The sequence below is a fragment of the Lygodium microphyllum genome, chromosome 5 (assembly GCF_053477565.2).
Source record: "Lygodium microphyllum isolate KBCC chromosome 5, Lygodium_microphyllum_v1.1.10, whole genome shotgun sequence".
Taxonomy (NCBI): Eukaryota; Viridiplantae; Streptophyta; class Polypodiopsida; order Schizaeales; family Lygodiaceae; genus Lygodium; species Lygodium microphyllum.
In genome coordinates this window covers 164,783,370-164,802,201 of record NC_141139.1, presented here as the reverse complement: position 1 = coordinate 164,802,201, position 18,832 = coordinate 164,783,370, and positions in this window count along the sequence as shown.

The window sequence follows — 18,832 nt, the reverse complement described above, 5'->3', positions numbered from 1 at the left end:
TACCTCTCCAAGATATTGTGAGAGAGAGCTTGAAAGAGAGAGAGAGAGAGAGAGAGAGAGAGAGAGAGAGAGAGAGAGAGAGAGAGAGAGAGAGAGAGAGAGAGAGAGAGAGAGAGAGAGAGAGAGAGAGAGAGAGAAGAGTCACCCCGAGAGGCTGCAAGGAAGAGAGTTAGCTCAATTCCCTCTATTTCGATCCTCGACTTACCCATCTTCTCTTACACTCTCCCATCTTGAATCTATTCCTCCTTCTTAATCTCTTGAGCCTACTTGCAGACGATGGCCACCAAGCGAAGAATGTCACGTGCGGATGGCAATCCCACAACCAGCAACAAAGCTTCGGGCAAAGACATCACTGCCAATCCAACTGCGGTTTCGGTCGTAAGTAATGTATTTCCAAATTGATAGATGTTTGTTTTGATTCTCGTATGAGATACATTAGGCCCCGTACTATGATACACGAGTATAGGTCATCAGAAGGGATAAATTTTATCTCACATATTCAAAAGATCGAGCTTGCAAAGTGCATGTATTAAGAAAAGTTAATTGCACCTAGTTGCATATGGCTTATTCGTTGATAGAGCGATTACAAGGAAGAATCGGTTAGGGGTTATGGAGGGCATAATCATGACTTTACAAATTGTGCATACAAGGGTTAAGTAAATTTTACATAGAATCACTCTTTGATCCCAAGGGGAAGAACATATATGCGATGGTAATGTTATCGTGACTATTCTTGCATTTTTTGGCAAGAATATGATTGGTTTTTTGTTGGTTGATCTAACAACATCCTAAATGCTTTTACATTCAACTGGTTGTTAGTTTGTTGTTTGGATGATTGTTCCAAGTGCTTGTGATTTATGCTAAATGCATGGCAAGGGTATGTGATGACAAGTTGCCATGGGGATAAAGGAATGTTTTCCTAGAAAATGATATTAGGGTTAAATGTCATGTTGTGCTAGATTCCTAAAGGATTTAATTAAGGAAGGATATATTTCACGGGTGGATCACCTCCATGATCGCACTATAGATCAACCCAAAGAGAGCACTACTCGATTCATGGGCTGAAGGTCAAGTAGCGAAAAGGCCAACCACGGGAATGATGTTTCGCTCCTAGACAGCTTGCGGGTCAGGTGGAGCTCTGGACACCCCTTGCTAGGTCTAGAATGGAGTTGAAGACCTACGTGGCCCCCAACGTCTGGGCATGTTGGGAGATCCTATTCTAGATAAAGGATTGAATTTGTGGTGCCATGTGATTTGGACCAGTTACTTCTGCAAGGCAAAAGGGATACTTTTGTTGGACAGAAGGGATACATAATTTCTCATGTATGGGCGGGAGACAAAGATTAACTTGAAGATAAGTTAAGGAACTTGTTTAAGCTTGTTTGTCAATAGATTGCTTTGCTTTGTTTTCGTGTTTGTGCTGTAAGTTATGCGAATGAACCCTGTTCCCTAAAAGGCTTAATTAATGAAGCTGACTTTAAGTGTCACACATAAATGTGGTAGGACCTAATTAGAAAACTAAAGCTATTAAGGGAAGCGAGTGGGCAGAACCCTGAACGGGTCCATCCTACGGCAGGGTGGTCCCAGAGAACTGGGTGGCTTCTCAGAAGGTTTGCCGTCTTTGACCTTAGGAATTGTGAGGATAGAACCCTAATTCATGCCGTTTTAGGGGACCAGGGACTATGCCCTATGGGCAGAGAGGTTGAGCATGCATCCCTCTCGTTTCCCATTCTCTTTGAACCAAGTGCGATATGGATCTGCTTCAGATTGGGTATCTCTGCGTAAAGTAGGATGTCAAAACCCGTCGCTAGAATGCTGTCAGGAGACCTTGACAACTAGGAACCCAGATTTCAGGTCGATCTTAGTGGGTTTGCTGTGAACGTTCCATTGTGAGGCGGACTTGGGAAACCCTAGGCGACAAACCCTGGAACATTCCCTGGGAGTGCTAGGCAGCGACGCTTAGATTCGTTTCTCAATGGACCACTAAAAGCGTGCCTAGACAACCGATAGGCGGGCACCTTACATTTGGTATCAGAGCCAGGTTCGGTTATGGTGGAAGCAATGGTGCAAGGATCAAGGTATTTTCAAAGCGGCTGTCACTTGGGCTCAACTGAAAGATACTGTACGCGGACTACCTTCCATCAATCTACCAGACTTTGAGGATGAATGAATTTTTCAAGCTCAAATAGTTGGAATTAACCTTGGAAGCTTACTACTCAAAGTTTTTAACCCTACTAAAATATATGCCACCTATGGATACTGCGTAGCAAGTATCCAAGTTTTGCCACTAAACACTCCTTTGAACCACCGTCTTGAAGCAATGCATCGAACGGACTTGCAAGATGCATTATTCCGAGCAAATCTAATTGTCCAAGAACTTAAATCGAGCAATTGTAGCAAAGATGACTCTCGAGATTTGGGTAAGAGATGCCATACGTGTGGAAAGATAGGGCATATCCGTAGTAGGAGATGTCTCTACCGTCAATGTTTCCACTGTAATGAGCTAGGACACATCCAAGCATACTGCCCTGATCTAAGTCCAGACGACATTGAGCCTCCAAGAAAACAAAGCTACATAGGTGCAATATATGGATATATAGAGGAATCAGATGAAGACAAAGATCTAGAACCGACAACACCTCTTCAAGATAATTAGAAATCCTAGAAATTTTATCAACATCAAATACAACTTGTATTGGAATAAACTTTACTCTTGTAACAGTTAACCTGAGTAATATGAGTTGCATCTATTTTGAGCCTAGAACTTGCAAATGATTAGAGATACTCTCGCAAGGAATGATAGTTATAACATGCAATGAATTTCTCTTAAGTTGTTTCTTCTCAACTAATATAGATTCGGTCTTACCAGAATGTCAAAACTTGGAAGTATTCTTTAGTATTATAAGCAAAACCAATTGTCCATGGAGCTCAGTCTGGAACTAAGAAGAGGACAATGTGGGAACATAGTTTCTGAGATAAAGGACCACTCCAATATGCTAAAAGGATCCTAGGACAATTTGGTCTAAAGAATAAAATCCTACCAAGGACAGCCTAGAATCTTGTGACCACAAGTGATAAAGTTCCGCGATGTTTTTGTTGCAGGGAGTTAGGTCATTTCAAAAGGGAATTTCCAAAGCACCCTAAACACCAATGCTCCGAGTGCCACAACATTGGATATAACTACATCAATTGTCCCAACAGAACTCGAAGAGGACTTGAGCTTACAAGAAATGAAGTTGTACAAGCTCCAGTGATCCAGAATATACCATGTGCTTAGGAAAAACCTAGAAGATATCCATGAGATGTAGCTACAATAAATTTTCTCTTGTAATCAAGACTCGGATATATCAAATACAATAGGTTGTTGTTTCAAAAGTCCGCATGCCTGTGAGTGATGAGAGTAGCGCAGCGAAAGCACGGTGGGCCCATAATCCACAGGTTCCAAAATGATACCCCCGGTCTCTCTCGAGATGAGGACATCTCGAATTCTCTAAGGGGGGGAGGATGTAATATTTCCATGCAATAAAAGTTAGTTGGTTAGTTCTAAAGTTAGTTAGTCAATTAATAAGTTAGTAAGATTACTAACTAAAGACTAACTAAGGTAAAAACTAACTAACATGAATTACTAACAATTTTATTTAATTTAAAAAAATTGAGAGTCGTAAATCCAATATTTTTCTCAGATTGACAAGGACCATAGCTACCCTTTATGTAAGTTATAATGTGAACGAGACTTATGAGCTATATTAATCACTAATAATAATGTGTACAGTTTGGATGGTCCAAAAATATTAGATTTTAGGCAAAACTAGTATATTTTAGATATTATCTTAAAAAGATATGGAGATTTCTAGAATTGAATGTCATTTAAAAGAAAAGACAAGTGATGTTTTAGTTAGTTTTGGAGATTTTATAAAAAGAAAAAAATAAAGAGAGGGATTTGTGAAATCGTGTGTGCCGCAATCGCAGTCTACAAACGGAAAACAACACTTCGAATAGAGAAAAGAAGAAGGAGTGAACTAAGAGCTTTCTAATCAAGTGTCTTGGGTTTTTACCCCCCTTTCGAAGCCAATGGAACCATCCAATTTATGACCTGAGCATCAGATCACTGATCTTTCCAAGATCCCCCTCACAAAGAGCTCCACTTCTCAGCCACAAGCCCTCTTCTCTAATCCACTATAAATATGAGGCATGGGGAGGCACAAGAGGAATAAGGAGACCCGAGAGGCTGCAAGAGAGAGGTAGAGAGAAGGATACCCCTCCAAGAGATTGTGAGAGAGATCCTCAAAGAGGAGAGAGAGAGAGAGAGAGAGAGAGAGAGAGAGAGAGAGAGAGAGAGAGAGAGAAGCGTCACCCCGAGAGGCTGCAAGGAAGCGAGTTAGCTCAATTTCCTCTATTTCGATCCTCGACTTACCTATCTTCTCTTACACTCTCACATCTCGAATCTATTCCGCCTTCTTAATCTCTTGAGTCTACTTGCAAATGATGGCCCCCAAGCAAAGAATATCACGTGCAGATGGCAATCCCACAACCAACAACGAAGCTTCGAGCAAAGGCATCACTGCCATCCCACAACCAACAACGAAGCTTCGAGCAAAGGCATCACTGCCAATCCAACTGCGGTTCCGGTTGTAAGTAATGTATTTCCAAATTGATAGATGCTTGTTTTGATTCTCGTATGAGATATGTTAGGCCCCATACTATGATGCATGAGTATAGGTCATCAGAAGGGATAAATTTTATCTCACGTATTCAAAAGATTGAGCTTGTAAAGTGTATGTATTAAGGAAAGTTAATTGCACCTAGTTGCATATGGCTTATTCGTTGATAGAGCAATTACAAGGAAGAATCAGTTAGGGGTTATGGAGGACATAATCATGACATTAAAAATTGTGCATACAAGAGTTAAGTAAATTTTACATAGAATCGCTCTTTGATCCCAAGGGGAAGAACATATATGCGATGGTAATGTTATTGCGACTATTCTTGCATTGTTTGGCAAGAATACGATTGATTTTTTGTTGGTTGATCTAACAACATCCTAAATGCTTTTACATTCAACTGGTTGTTAGTTTCTTGTTTGGATGATTGTTCCAAGTGCTTGTGATTTATGCTAAATGCATGGCAAGGGTCTATGATGACAAGTTGCCATGGGGATAAAGGAATGTTTTCTTAGAAAATGATATTAGGGCTAAATGTCTTGTTCTGCTAGATTCCTAAAGGATTTAATTAAGGAAGGATATATTGCACGGGGGGATCACCTCCATATATTGCACGGGGGGATCACCTCCATGATCGCACCGCGGATTAACCCAAAGAGGGCACTACTCGATTCATGGGCCGAAGGCTAAGTAGTGAAAAGGCCAACCACGGGAATGATGTTTCGCTCCTAGACAGCTTGCGGGTCAGATGAAGCTTTGGACACCCCTTGCTAGGTCTAGAATGGAGTTGAAGATCTCCGTGGCCCCCAACATCTGGGCATGTTGGGAGATCCTATTCTAGATAAAGGATTGAATTTGTGGTGCCATGTGATTTGGACCAGTTACTTCTGCAAGGCAGAAGGGATACTTCTGTTGGACATAAGGGATACATAATTTCTCATGTACGGGTGGGAGACCAAGATTAACTTGAAGATAAGTTAAGGAACTTGTTTGAACTTGTTTGTCAATAGATTGCTTTGCTCTGTTTTCGTGTCTGTGCTGTAAGTTATGCGAACGAACCCTGTTCCCTAAAAGGCTTAGTTATTACTGAAGCTGACTTTAAGTGTCACACATAAATGTGGTAGGACCTAATTAGAAAAATAAAGCTATTAAGGGAAGCGGGTGGGCGGAACCCCCGACAGGTCCTTCCTACGGCAGGGTGGTCCCAGAGAACTAGGAGGCACAAGGTTTATCATCTTTGACCTTAGAAATTGTTAGGATAGAACCCCAATTCATGCCTTTTTAGGGGACCGGAATGGGACTATGCCCTATGGGCAAAGATGTTGAGTGTGCATCCCTCTCGTTTCCCATTCTCTTTGAACCAAGTGTGGTATAGATCTACTTCAGATTGGGTATCTCTGCGTAAAGTAGGATGTCCAAATCCCGATGCTAGAATGCTGCCAGGAGACCTTGACAACTAGGAACCCAGATTTCAGGTCGATCCTAGTGGGTTCGACCGTGAATGTTCTGTTGTGAGGCGGACTTGGGAAATCCTAGGTGACAAACCCTGGAACATTAGGTTGCACTGGTCTACAATCCTCCTGATGGCCTCCTCACTAGTCACCACCTCTTTGATGTTGTGAATGCTCCTGAATCTGAGTTAATTGTATGCCCAGTTTTCAAGGGTCATGCCATACTTTTCTCTTTTCTCTTCCGTGAAGGGAAGGCAATGGGCTCGATCTTTCTGCAACATCTTCAGCTTATGTCATAAGCCATGGTTTGTCATTAGTACTTTTCAGAATAATTACTTACTGGAAGAAAAAACTTCATGCTTGCTGAATTAAAATGTTTTTGGTATAGAAATAGGCTTTTCTTCCAAGCTTTATTTCCAATTTTGTGACATTTTTCCCAATCGCTACCCAATGTTTTCCTTCCTTTTCTATTCTTAGGTGTGGGTTGAAGTTTTAAGATTTGTTTTTTCCTTTTCTTGTTTCCTTAGATGTTTGATTTGATTTTGATTCACCTCACTCCACTTACCCCATCCCCCTGAGATGAGAAGAATCCTTCCTAGTGTTAAAGGATTAGAGGGTGAAGGGTTTTCAGCACAGAGTCTTAGTGGTTTACCTGTGCATGAGCCAAGCATAGAAATTCAGGTTAAAATTAGCATAGTCGACCATGTCCAAAGGGCGTATGCCCATATGCATAATGTAAGTGAGGACATCAAGCAAGAAGTCGTCGGAGTCCACTCGACTAGCAATGTGCAGCTCTTCATTGGTGAGGATGTGATCTAAATAAGGATGTTCTTAATGTGTTCTTCCACGAGTCAGTTACGGATGGTAGTCAACACCCTATAGGAAGTTGGAGCTACATATGTTGGGTCGTATTCCGATGACTTGATTGTGCATCACTGCTTAGCATTGGTCATGATTTGGCATCCCTCTAGTTCCCACTGCAATCGAAGAGTGTACCATTTTCACAAGAAGGAGGATTCATTGTCAACAAGCTGTTGCAACTGCTCGATTTCTTGGTCTATGGCCATGACTGTGGTTCTATTATACGATGTAATGAGATGCTGTGTGGTTGCCTGTTCTTTGGATATCTCAATTGCAATTAACTTCTCAGCTGCTTCGGAGGCCTTTACAAGTACAAATTCTGACTCTTCTCAAGAGCAAGGGAGTGTTCATACTTTCGTTGCTAGAGGCTCTTCCAAGAGACCTAATTGTAGTTAATTGTAGCTTTTAGTAAGTGTCATGAAGGTAGCCTCCAAGTGCCTTAGGCAAGCAATCAAGTCGTCCCCCATATTTTCAGTTAAGTCCATGTGGTTGGTACACCGCCCCTGAATAATAGCTACATGATAGCTATCCTTATCTACTCTAGTTCGTGGCTCAGTTAGTATGCCGCCTTAGTTAGTTGAGTTTGGTTTTTGAGACCCATATCTAGGGTTCTTCTATTTCTTTGTACTAGAGTTCTTTTGGCTTACACAACTAAGAAGAGGAAAATTGTTTTCAGCCTCCACCCTTGTGTGTCTTCCCCCATTGTGCAAGCAAGAAAGCTACAAGTGAGACTCCTTCCTTCTCTCCCACAATCTTGACATGGTATCAGAGCCTTGTTCGTGGTAAGGAGCTCAAGAAAGCAAGCCAAGCTCGCGGTGTTCTGGTAAGAGGAGCAGTGTTGCTTTCATTTTCTGTTTTGGGAGCAGATCTCTGCAGGTAGCATAGCCGGAAATTGCAGGAGTGCATTGTCTCAGGTTGAGACGCCCTTCGCGGTGAAGCAAGAGGGCAGTATATGCTGCGGGATAGAGCTTTAGCTCTGGGCGACCCTGTTTTTTTGATTTGAGGCCATTTCGGGGCCTGTTTTGAAGGCGGAAGTTTTCTGCACGCACTCAGGAAAAGGCCCTGTTTTATGCTGTGCGACCACTGTTCTACAGGTCGGTGAAAAGTTACCACAGAGATTGCATCGTATGCTTGTGTGCAGAGACATTGGGAGTTACAGAATCATCCCTGTTGCCTGTTGATGCAAAATCGTCACTAGGAAGTGACTGTGTGGTCAAATACCACTTTCGCCAGTTTTGCAGATTTGCCCTTGTGAGGGTGAAGCTGTGTTTTTTGCAGTGACAGAATTTTTTGCAGTATTCTGTAATGGCATCTGATTCTCTCTCACAGATTGTCACTGAAAAGCTTGACAAGAACAACTTCCAAGCATGGAAGTTTAGAATGACGAATTTCCTTATGGGAAAAGGATATTGAGAATTTGTTGCAGGAAATGAAGAAGAACCAGTTCTTCCTGATGTTCCCAATCAACAGCAAATGCAGGCATTCAAATCATGGCATGAGAGAGCCAGGAAAGTTATGTACTGGCTGTCTATCAGTATTTCAGACTCTATGATTGTGCATATTCAGGATGCAAGTACGCCAAAGGAGGCATGGGATACTCTGTCAAAGATGTATAGCACAAATACGCAAGCCAGGAAAATGCAGCTCAAGCAAGAGTTGCACAATGTGCAAAGAGAAAATATGAGCATCAATGACTACCACATGAAGGTGAAGAAGATTGCAGATGCACTTGCTTCCATTGGGTCGCCAGTGGAAGATGATGATTTAGTTTCTGTGACCTTGAATGGTCTAGGAAAGGATTATGCACAGTTTCGGACATCCATTTCAGTTCGTGAAAGATTTCCTGATTTTGAGGAGTTGATTGCTCTTCTAATTTCTGAGGAACAGAGAAATGGTGGTGCATCTTCTTCAGGAGGAACTTCAAAAGAAGCTGTCTTCTACTCAAATGCTGGAAGAGGTAGAGGCAGAGGTAGAGGAGGCCGATTTGGAGGCCGTGGTAGAAATCAGAATATGCAGCAAACTCAAGAAAACCAGTCCTATGGAGAAGGACGTGGTAACTCTAGAGGTAGGGGGAGCCAAAGAGGTCGTGGTGGATGGCAAAGAGGTCAAAATGCAAACAGTAATGTTGAATGCTACTACTGTGGTAAAATGGGTCATATGGCTAAAGACTGCTATAAAAAGCAGAATGACATCATGAATGGAAAACTGCAACAAGGGAATTATGCATCTTCTAGCAGACAGGGTGATGACAGAAATGAGCATTTGTTCATGGTGCAGCACATGAACAATTCTGTGACAAGTGCAGAAGAAAGCAATGATGTATGGTATGTTGACTCAGGTGCATCAAACCACATGACAGGTCATGCAGAATGGATGGAAGATGCAAGGAAAATGGAAAAACCAGGGTTTGTGGAGACTGGTGATGATACTGCACATCCTATTGTGCAGATTGGAAAAATTCCCTTGTCTATGCAGGATGGGAAAAAGAAATACCTGTCCGATGTATTTCATGTCCCGAATATCACCAAGAATCTGGTTTCTGTTGGTCAAATGGTTGAACAGGGCTTGCAGGTCAGATTTAATCCTCATGGATGCTTTGTTGAGGATATGAAAAATAAAGGTCGCTTGATAGCAAAAGGAAAGAAGAAGGGCAGAATGTTTACATTGGATGCAGACATGTCTGAATTGAGTGCAGCAATGTTTGCACATGGGACCGGTGTAGTTGCAGATATTGATATCTGGCATAAACGCATTGGTCATGTTAATGTACAGCGACTTAAATCAATGCAGGCCCAAAATATTGTTGCAGGATTGCCAAAATTCAAGGTTGCAGAAATGCATAAGGTATGTGAAGCCTGTCAGTTTGGAAAACAGGCAAGGAAACCATTTCCTAGACATGTTCAAGAGAGTAAGAAGCCATTGGAATTAATCCACTCTGATGTGTGGACTACTAAAGCTGCGTCTCTTGGAGGCTGTCATTATTTTGTCAGTTTTATTGATGACTATAGTAGAAAAGTTTGGGTGTATTTTATGAAGAAGAAAAGTGAAGTGTTTGGGCATTTCAAAACTCTTAAAGCTATGGTTGAAAAAGAAACAGGTCTGCAAATAAAATGCCTAAGGTCAGATGGAGGGGGAGAGTACCTCTCAAATGAGTTTGCAAGGTTCTTGCAGGAGCATGGCATAAAGCAGCAATATTCATGCAGTCATACCCCACAGCAAAATGGAATTGCAGAAAGAAAAAACAGACATATTGGAGAGGTGTCTCGTGCCATGCTCAATGAAAAAGACCTGCCAGATTTTTATTGGGCTGAAGCAGTTGCTACAGCAGTCTACATAATGAACAGGACTCCCACTGCAGCAATACATGGAATGACTCCAGAGGAGAGGTATACTGGTAGGAAACCAGATATTTCTCATTTGAAAATTTTTGGTTGCATTGCCTATGTACATGTGCCAGATGAGTTGAGATCCAAGTTGGATCCAAAAGCTGAGAAGTGCATCTTTATTGGTTACTCTCTGCAGCAAAAAGGGTATAGATGCTATAACCCTTCTACTCGTAAGTTTACAGTGAGCAGAGATGTTGTTTTTGATGAGATGAGTAGCTAGTATAAACCAGTAAATGTGATTGATGATGTAGATGCACAAAATGGTAATGCTGCACAGAATTCACAGCAGCAGTCACAAAACATTAGTGGACCTGGAGCGTCCTCTAGCAGTGGTTCACATTCTTCGCCATGGACAGGCAGATTGAGATCAGGAGAATCTTCTCAAAGCAATGCAGATAGTGGTATGCAGGCATCACGAAAAGGAAAAGAGAAGGTTGATCAGCCCATGTTTGATGTGAATGCAGGTCACTCTTATGTGGATGGTGAATCCAGTGGCTCAGAACAGAGCATTGATGATGAGTTGGGTATTCCTTCTATTGTTACACCTGGAGTAAGGAAGACCAGGGATGTTTTGAGAGCACCTGGGAGTGAACCCACTTTGCGCAGGTCTACCAGAGTTAGGTATCCTGTGGATAGGCTGAAATATGATGGATTTACAGCCATTCACTATGCATATATGGTTAAAGTGATTCAGGAACCAGAACCCACTTCTTTTGAGGAAGCCATGGGAAAAGAAAAATGGGAGAAAGCCATGGATGAAGAAATGGATGCCTTGGAAGCAAATGCTACATAACACAATATTAGTGAGTTTGGGAATATCCCAATTCCCATTTTTTGAATACTAAAAAGGTGGCATCCAGATAACATACCCATAAGTTTCTCAAAACCATATGATGTGACCTATCATTGGAAAACGCTTGAAAAATGGAATCTATTGAGCTATAGAGCGCTTGATTTGGAGTTATAATGTTCAAGTTATGACAAATCTAAAGATTTGACCATGTGTCCCAAACTTATGGGAAATTCCCATATTCCCCAATATGGTGTTACATGGGTATTGGTACCTTTGCCTAAAGGTAAGAATGCAATTGGCTGTAAGTGGGTTTATAAGGTGAAGCACAATGCTGATGGTTCTGTGAACAGATACAAGGCAAGATTAGTAGTCAAGGGGTATGCACAAACATATGGCATTGACTATGAAGAAACATTCAGTCCGGTTGCAAGGATGGCAACTGTAAGAGCAGTCATTGCTATGGCTGCATCAAAGGGATGGTCTTTACATCAGATGGATGTAAAGAATGCCTTCTTGCATGGTGATTTGCAAGAAGAGGTCTATATGGAGCAGCCACCAGGTTATGTGCATGCTATTCATCCTGAGTTTGTTTGCAGGTTGAAGAAAGCCTTGTATGGCTTGAAGCAAGCACCTAGAGCATGGTCTGACAAGATATGACAGTATCTTGTCACTATTGGCTTTCAGATTTCCAAGGCAGATTTCTCACTTTATGTGAGAAAAACAGAGAAAGGTATTATGCTACTTGTCATTTATGTTGATGATTTGATTATGACAGGTGACAGTGATGAAGATATCCTTCATGTGAAAATGCTATTGAAGCAGAAGTTTGAGATGAAGGATTTGGGAGAGCTGCATTATTTCTTGGGCATTGAGGTGATTAGATCACCAAGTGGGATACAGCTCTTGCAGAGGCAGTATGGATTGGACATGCTGTCCAAATATGGGATGACAGGCTGTAAGCCTATTTCAGTTCCTTTGGAGCAGAATGTGAAGCTGAGCACAGATGCCGGTGAGCTTCTAGAAGACCCTACTATGTACAGACGCATAGTAGGAAGTTTGATTTATATGACTATTACCAGGCCAGATTTGAGCTATGCTGTTGGATTGGTAAGTCAGTTTATGCAGGCTCCAAGGAAACCGCATTTGGATGCGGCTAGACGCATACTCAGGTATGTGAAGTCCACATTGCAGTATGGACTATTTTATGAGACTGGGGTTCAGATACAGTTGCATGGATACACTGATGCTGATTGGGCTGGTAGTATTTCTGATAGACGATCTACCAGTGGATATGTGTTCTCTTTTGGGAGTGCTGCAGTCACTTGGAGCAGCAAGAAACAGCCTACAGTTGCCTTGTCGAGCACAGAGGCTGAGTACAGGGGTGCAGCAATGGCTGCATGTGAGGTAGCTTGGTTGCATAAGCTACTTTATGATATGCATCAGTCTACAGATGGGCCAGTTGTAATTTATTGTGACAACATGAGTAGTATACACTTGAAAAATAACCCAGTCTATCATGCTAGAACAAAGCACATTGAGGTGCATTATCACTATGTGCGAGAGAGGGTTTTACTAGGTCTTATTGATCTAGTTTATGCCAGCACAGAGGATCAGGTAGCTGACATATTCACGAAGGCATTGGGCGCAGAGAAGCTGCGCAAGTTCAGAGACCTGCTTGGTATGCAGGAATTGGGATTGAGCTCGAGGGGGAGTGTTGAGATATCGAGCTCCACTCGTGATACGCCAGGGTGATCGTTGTGTATTTATGTCACCGACTTATCAGTTGCAGATGCGGTTGGTACACCGCCCCTGAATAATAGCTACATGATAGCTATCCTTATCTACTCTAGTTCGTGGCTCAGTTAGTATGCCGCCTTAGTTAGTTGAGTTTGGTTTTGAGACCCATATCTAGGGTTCTTCTATTTCTTTGTACTAGAGTTCTTTTGGCTTACACAACTAAGAAGAGGAAAACTGTTTTCAGCCTCCACCCTTGTGTGTCTTCCCCCATTGTGCAAGCAAGAAAGCTACAAGTGAGACTCCTTCCTTCTCTCCCACAATCTTGACAGCAACCGGACTGAATGTTTCTTCATAATCAATGCCATATGTTTGTGCATACCCCTTGACTACTAATCTTGCCTTGTATCTATTCACAGAACCATCTACATTGTGCTTCACCTTATAAACCCACTTATAGCCAATTGCATTCTTACCTTTAGGCAAAGGTACCAATTCCCATGTAGCATATGCTTCCAAGGCATCCATGACTTTCTCCCATTTTTCTTTTCCCATGGCTTGCTCAAAAGAAGTGGGTTCTGATTCCTGTATCACTTTGACCATATAGGCATAGTGAATGGCTATAAATCCATCATATTTCATCCTATCCACAGGATACCTAGCTCTGGTAGACCTGTGCAAAGTAGGTTCACTCCCAGGTGCTCTCAAAACATCCCTGGTCTTCCTTTCTCCAGGTGTAACAATAGAAGGAATACCCAACTCATCATCAATGCTTTGTTCTGAGCCACTGGATTCACCATCCACATAAGAGTGACCTGCATTCACATCAAGCATGGGCTGATCTACCTTCTCTTTTCCTTTTCGTGATACCTGAATACCACTATCTGCATTGCTTTGAGAAGATTCTCCTGATCTCAATCTGCCTGTCCATGGCGAAGAATGTGAACCACTGCTAGAGGACGCTCCAGGTCCACTAATATTTTGTGACTGCTGCTGTGAATTCTGTGCAGCATTACCATTTTGTGCATCTACATCATCAATCACATTTACTGGTTTATACCAGCTACGCATCTCATAAAAAACAACATCTCTGCTCATTGTAAACTTACGAGTAGAAGGGTTATAGCATCTATACCCTTTCTGCAGAGAGTAACCAATAAAGATGCACTTCTCAGCTTTTGGATCCAACTTGGATCTCAACTCATCTGGCACATGAACATAGGCAATGCAACCAAAAATCTTCAAATGAGAAATATTTGGTTTCCTACCAGTATACCTCTCCTCTGGAGTCATGCTATGTATTGCTGCAGTGGGAATCCTGTTCATTATGTAGACTGCTGTAGCAACTGCTTCAGCCCAGTAAAAATCTAGCAAGTCTTTTTCATTGAGCATGGCACGAGATACCTCTCCAATTGACTGGCCAAAGACCAAGCCACTTTTACCCAGGTTAACAAGCCAACTCCTAAGAGTTGTTGCACTAAACAAGTGATTATTTGCACTAATTGTTTTAATTTGACTCGACTTAGCCTTCCCTAAAATCTACAACGTTGTTTGTAGTAGTCCAACTGCAAAGATTCTAAACTTCAGTAAATTATACTGGGCACTAACTATAGTTTCTCCTCATCTCTCAGAGGCAGCTCCTCATAATGTTCTCCTGCCATGCTAGTGGCGGTTTATCCAAGAAATGTTTTTAATGTTTGACTTTGGAAAGGTTGTTTCAGGGATATAGATCTCTTAGATCTATTTGTATATCTCTGTTTAAAATTCCTTTTTATGTTTTTCTCCACCTGATTAAAATTAATTCTTTTTATTTGTTTAATTTTAAACAAACATTCAAATCAAATTTTCTGACATACCATAAACCCCTAAATTTTAATCTCCCTTGGTAGACGTTTCCCACTCCGTATATAAATTTCGTCGTTGCTTTTAATTTTTAAATAAATTTTTCGTTCTGCGAAAATCACGTCCTTTCTTTTCCTCTTCTATAACCAGTATCAGCATGATAAAACAAATTCTTTCCACACTCTTATGGTTCACATACAACGTTCATTTTAAATCCCGTATATCCCCTTAGTTTTCTTTAAATTATCCTAGTGGCCCTCCACTCCATATATTTAAGAAGTTGATTGTAAAATGAATAACATGTAAAAACTTAATATAGATGCTGAGGCTTTTTTCCCCATGCCATCCAATCATCAAATTGTTTGATTTTATTTTGGTTTTAATTTAAACTAAATTTTATAACTGCAACCTAACATTATTAATCATTATAAAGTGTTGCCAAACTTTTTATTTGTAATTTCCCATGTTTCCTAAATGTTCACACCGTGTATAATCTCTCCTTTCAAAACCAAAACACCATATCTTTATACGAGCATTTCTTAAGTAAAATATTATTAAATCATTATTTCTTTTCTTTAACCCTTACAACAAAAATGCACTAACAAATCAGATATTTTGTTTCCAATATTTCACTAAGAATCCATAGTTTATATCAATAAATAACACATTTTACATAAAGGAAAACTATGCTTTTTCCCTAAATATAACTCTTTTCTAATTTTTTAAATATAACTAAACATCTTTAAAAATCTTGATAGAAATTCAGTAAATTCCCTGACTCATAATATTTATAGGAAAAATATCAAAACTTATAAATTTTCAATCAGTAATTTTATAAAATTTTATTTATGATAATTTTGAGTCATTTTTTAGTGTTTTCGACTGTTTTTGATTTTTAATAAATAAAAACCAGTTCAGATAAATACAAACAACCATGTAACATAAGAAAACAGGTTTAGAGACATATTTTAAAAATATTAAACTAAAGAAATTATCATGCCATATCATTTATTTTAGATAAACCAGTTAAGACACTTACTTGGAAAACCCGCGAGTCGTGATTGCGTCTTTGGGGTCCGCGTCCTCTTGCAGTCGAGCCAAGGAGAGTCTTGTGTCCCGCCAGTTGTTGCAATCGTCAGCTCGTCAATTTTTCTCTCCCTCTTCGACTCTCGCACGACTTTTGCTCTTTGACAATAGGAATGCTCCTTTTTGTTTCTTAAGTTTTAAGTTAACTCTTAATTAAGAATTAATTGAAACTTTAGCTATGGTTTTCAATTGAAGAAGGCGTCGACTCTCAATGGCCAAGGAGACTATTGCAATATCTTTCTGATCCGTCTGCCAAATCCTGCGCGAGCCCAGGCGATAGAACGAGAAGACAATCTTCATCCAGCCTACCACTTCAGATTAGGCAAGTATATGGAAGCTCCGAATTCTCATAGGGAGATATGGCGTCGTGTGATGAAGGCATTGATGGAGCAATTCATTCTTTCCTCCTCTTCTTGCTTGTGATCTTGTTTTAGAGATGCTTTTATCTCTATCTCTCTCTCTCTCTCTCCCATTCATGGCGCTCTTGTCCTCGCCATCCATTCAATGCTGCAACAGGCGGAGTCTTGACCCACACACCTCCATAAATAGACTACACAGTTCCAAATTCAACGATTCCATCCACGATCCATCCATCTCTCTCTCTCTTTCCCTCTCGCTCAATGCTTCTAAATCTTCTTCTCCCTACGATAGAGAGCTGCAATAGCTTTCTATTTAAGAAGGCTTCTTCATGAAGACAATGGGCTGCTATGTTTCAGTCAATCTCGAATTACTGCAACCATCAGATCCTTTCTATTGAGTCCTTCCATACGCTTCAAGTTTGTCTCACGATCAAAGACGCATAGCATTACATGTTGTAGTGCTGCGGAGTCTACCTCTCTTTGTGCCATGAAGAGTTTGTTTTTGCACGACTCTGATAATTGCAACCATCGCCCTTTGCATTATATCCTTCAATTTGTCTTTTCACGCAGAGTAGTTAGTTTGCAATGGCTTTCTCTTGGTTCCGAATGTCTACGCAGTAGGAACATCGTATACTCATTCTCCCCCTCTTTCCCTCTCTTTCCTTCCTTCCTTCACGCCGCAAATGCTGTCAGCAGATCTGAAACAAAGTCGCTATGGTCGTTGATTGATGGATAAGCATGAAGACGAAGGATATCAAGGCGGCCGCTTGTTGCTGCAACTGCTACCGTCTCTCCCCAAATTCGTTTTTTTTTTTAAGACAAAGAGACGTCACACGAACGTAACTGCCCCTCCTCTCCTTGATATCAAGAGCCCACATAAGGTAGTATAGGCACCTTTACATCCCTTTGGGAATGTCAATGTGTGAGATATTGCTACTAATTGATGACCTCAATGACAGAAGGACAACCTTTGCTCGTCTAGTCCGACCAACTTTACCATATGCATGGTAGCCAACAAACTTTTTGTATTTCCTCGAAGGTTGCCGCAAAAATCATTGACATGATGATGTCCATTATAGACCATACGATCATCTCTTGCTTCATGCAACGTCGACCAGAAGCCAGAGTTCACTTGTGCACAACCAATTCCCTCTTGCTCAACTCTAATTATTGAGCAAAGACTTGCTATACGTGTCTCAACTAGAGAAATGTGAAAATAAGCCAAGGCAGGAATCTTATCCATTGATGTAAATGCATTGATTTTGTTTCGTTCCTGCAGTTCGATGTTCGATAAATAGCTTTTTAAACCATTTCTTTTGGCTTTCTTGAATCCACCCATAACCATATATCCTCTTCACCTTGGAGTAGTCCCTACTATCAAACATGTAAAGATTTGGGACACTTCTTCTTTCATCCTCCGATCCCAATGGCCTTGTACCTCTAAGTGGTAGTTACCAAATCCATCTATGTGAGTGACGAGTTTATTGCTTAAATTCTTCATCCCCCTACCACCCTGTACATCATGGTGTTTAATTTCTTTTGGATATACTTGCGACAAGGTGTAATCCATGGTGGTAATGTATATTATTATTTTTTTAAATAATAATAATAATCGTTGAAATATGAAGAGACTACCACATGTGTTGTATAAGAGTATTAGTTGATGAGGACCACAATACTTAGTAATCAATCGTAGATAGATCATGATCATCAAGTCGTTTCCAAGTAGAAATCTGCCCTACCCCTAACCACTGCATATCTTGGATTGATATTGCAAAATTTCCTTTGGCACCCTTTTGGATGTCACAAGGATAAATTCACATATGACATAGTGTATCCTTATAACCTTTAACACCAAGAGTACATCCTAGGTGGTACATCCGATCTTCCTTTTGCGAGTAAGTCCCTTTGGATCACATCATCCTTGCCAAGAGTCATCCTCTTGAATCTAATATTCAACACCTCCCCAAAGAAATCTTCATAATAATCATCAATGATCTAATGATCACCCCTTGATCATCACTACAATATTACTGTAGACAATAATCACAATCATAATGCTATGTATTTTTCATAAAGAATTTCATCATTAGGAGGTAGGAGGTAGCATAACTAATGAAATCCTCCATCCCTGAGATTAATACTAAGATATCCTATCAACTTGTCAAGACCTTGTCAAGTCTAAAATTCCCCCGAAGACTCCTAATTTATAACAAGGTCTTATCTCCTCTAAGTGATAATAATCCCTACAGGAAAATTTTAAATAGTCATAGCTGAGATTCACTAAGTAAACCTATCAAATTTTGTCTAAAACTCCACCTTCCTCTCGTATAAGAACTTCCTTGTACCACATCTCCTAGCTAGACTGCAAGGACACGGCCTCCAAAGACAGCAACAACGAACACCGCATCTGCATTGAATTCATGTAAAAATTTAGTAATAAGGTGTCAATTGTATACAGTTTTGCCAAAAAATTGTTGCAATAAATGGCATGTTTTTAGGTGTTGTCATTTCTCCCCCACTTAATTGCGAAGCGTCCTCGCGAGCACAGCTACATCACGAACATCCAGCATCACCAGCACTGCTACCACGAGCACTGCTACGCAACTTTGAAAGAAAAATATACTCTCCTCCACTTAATTGCGAAGCGTCCTCGCGA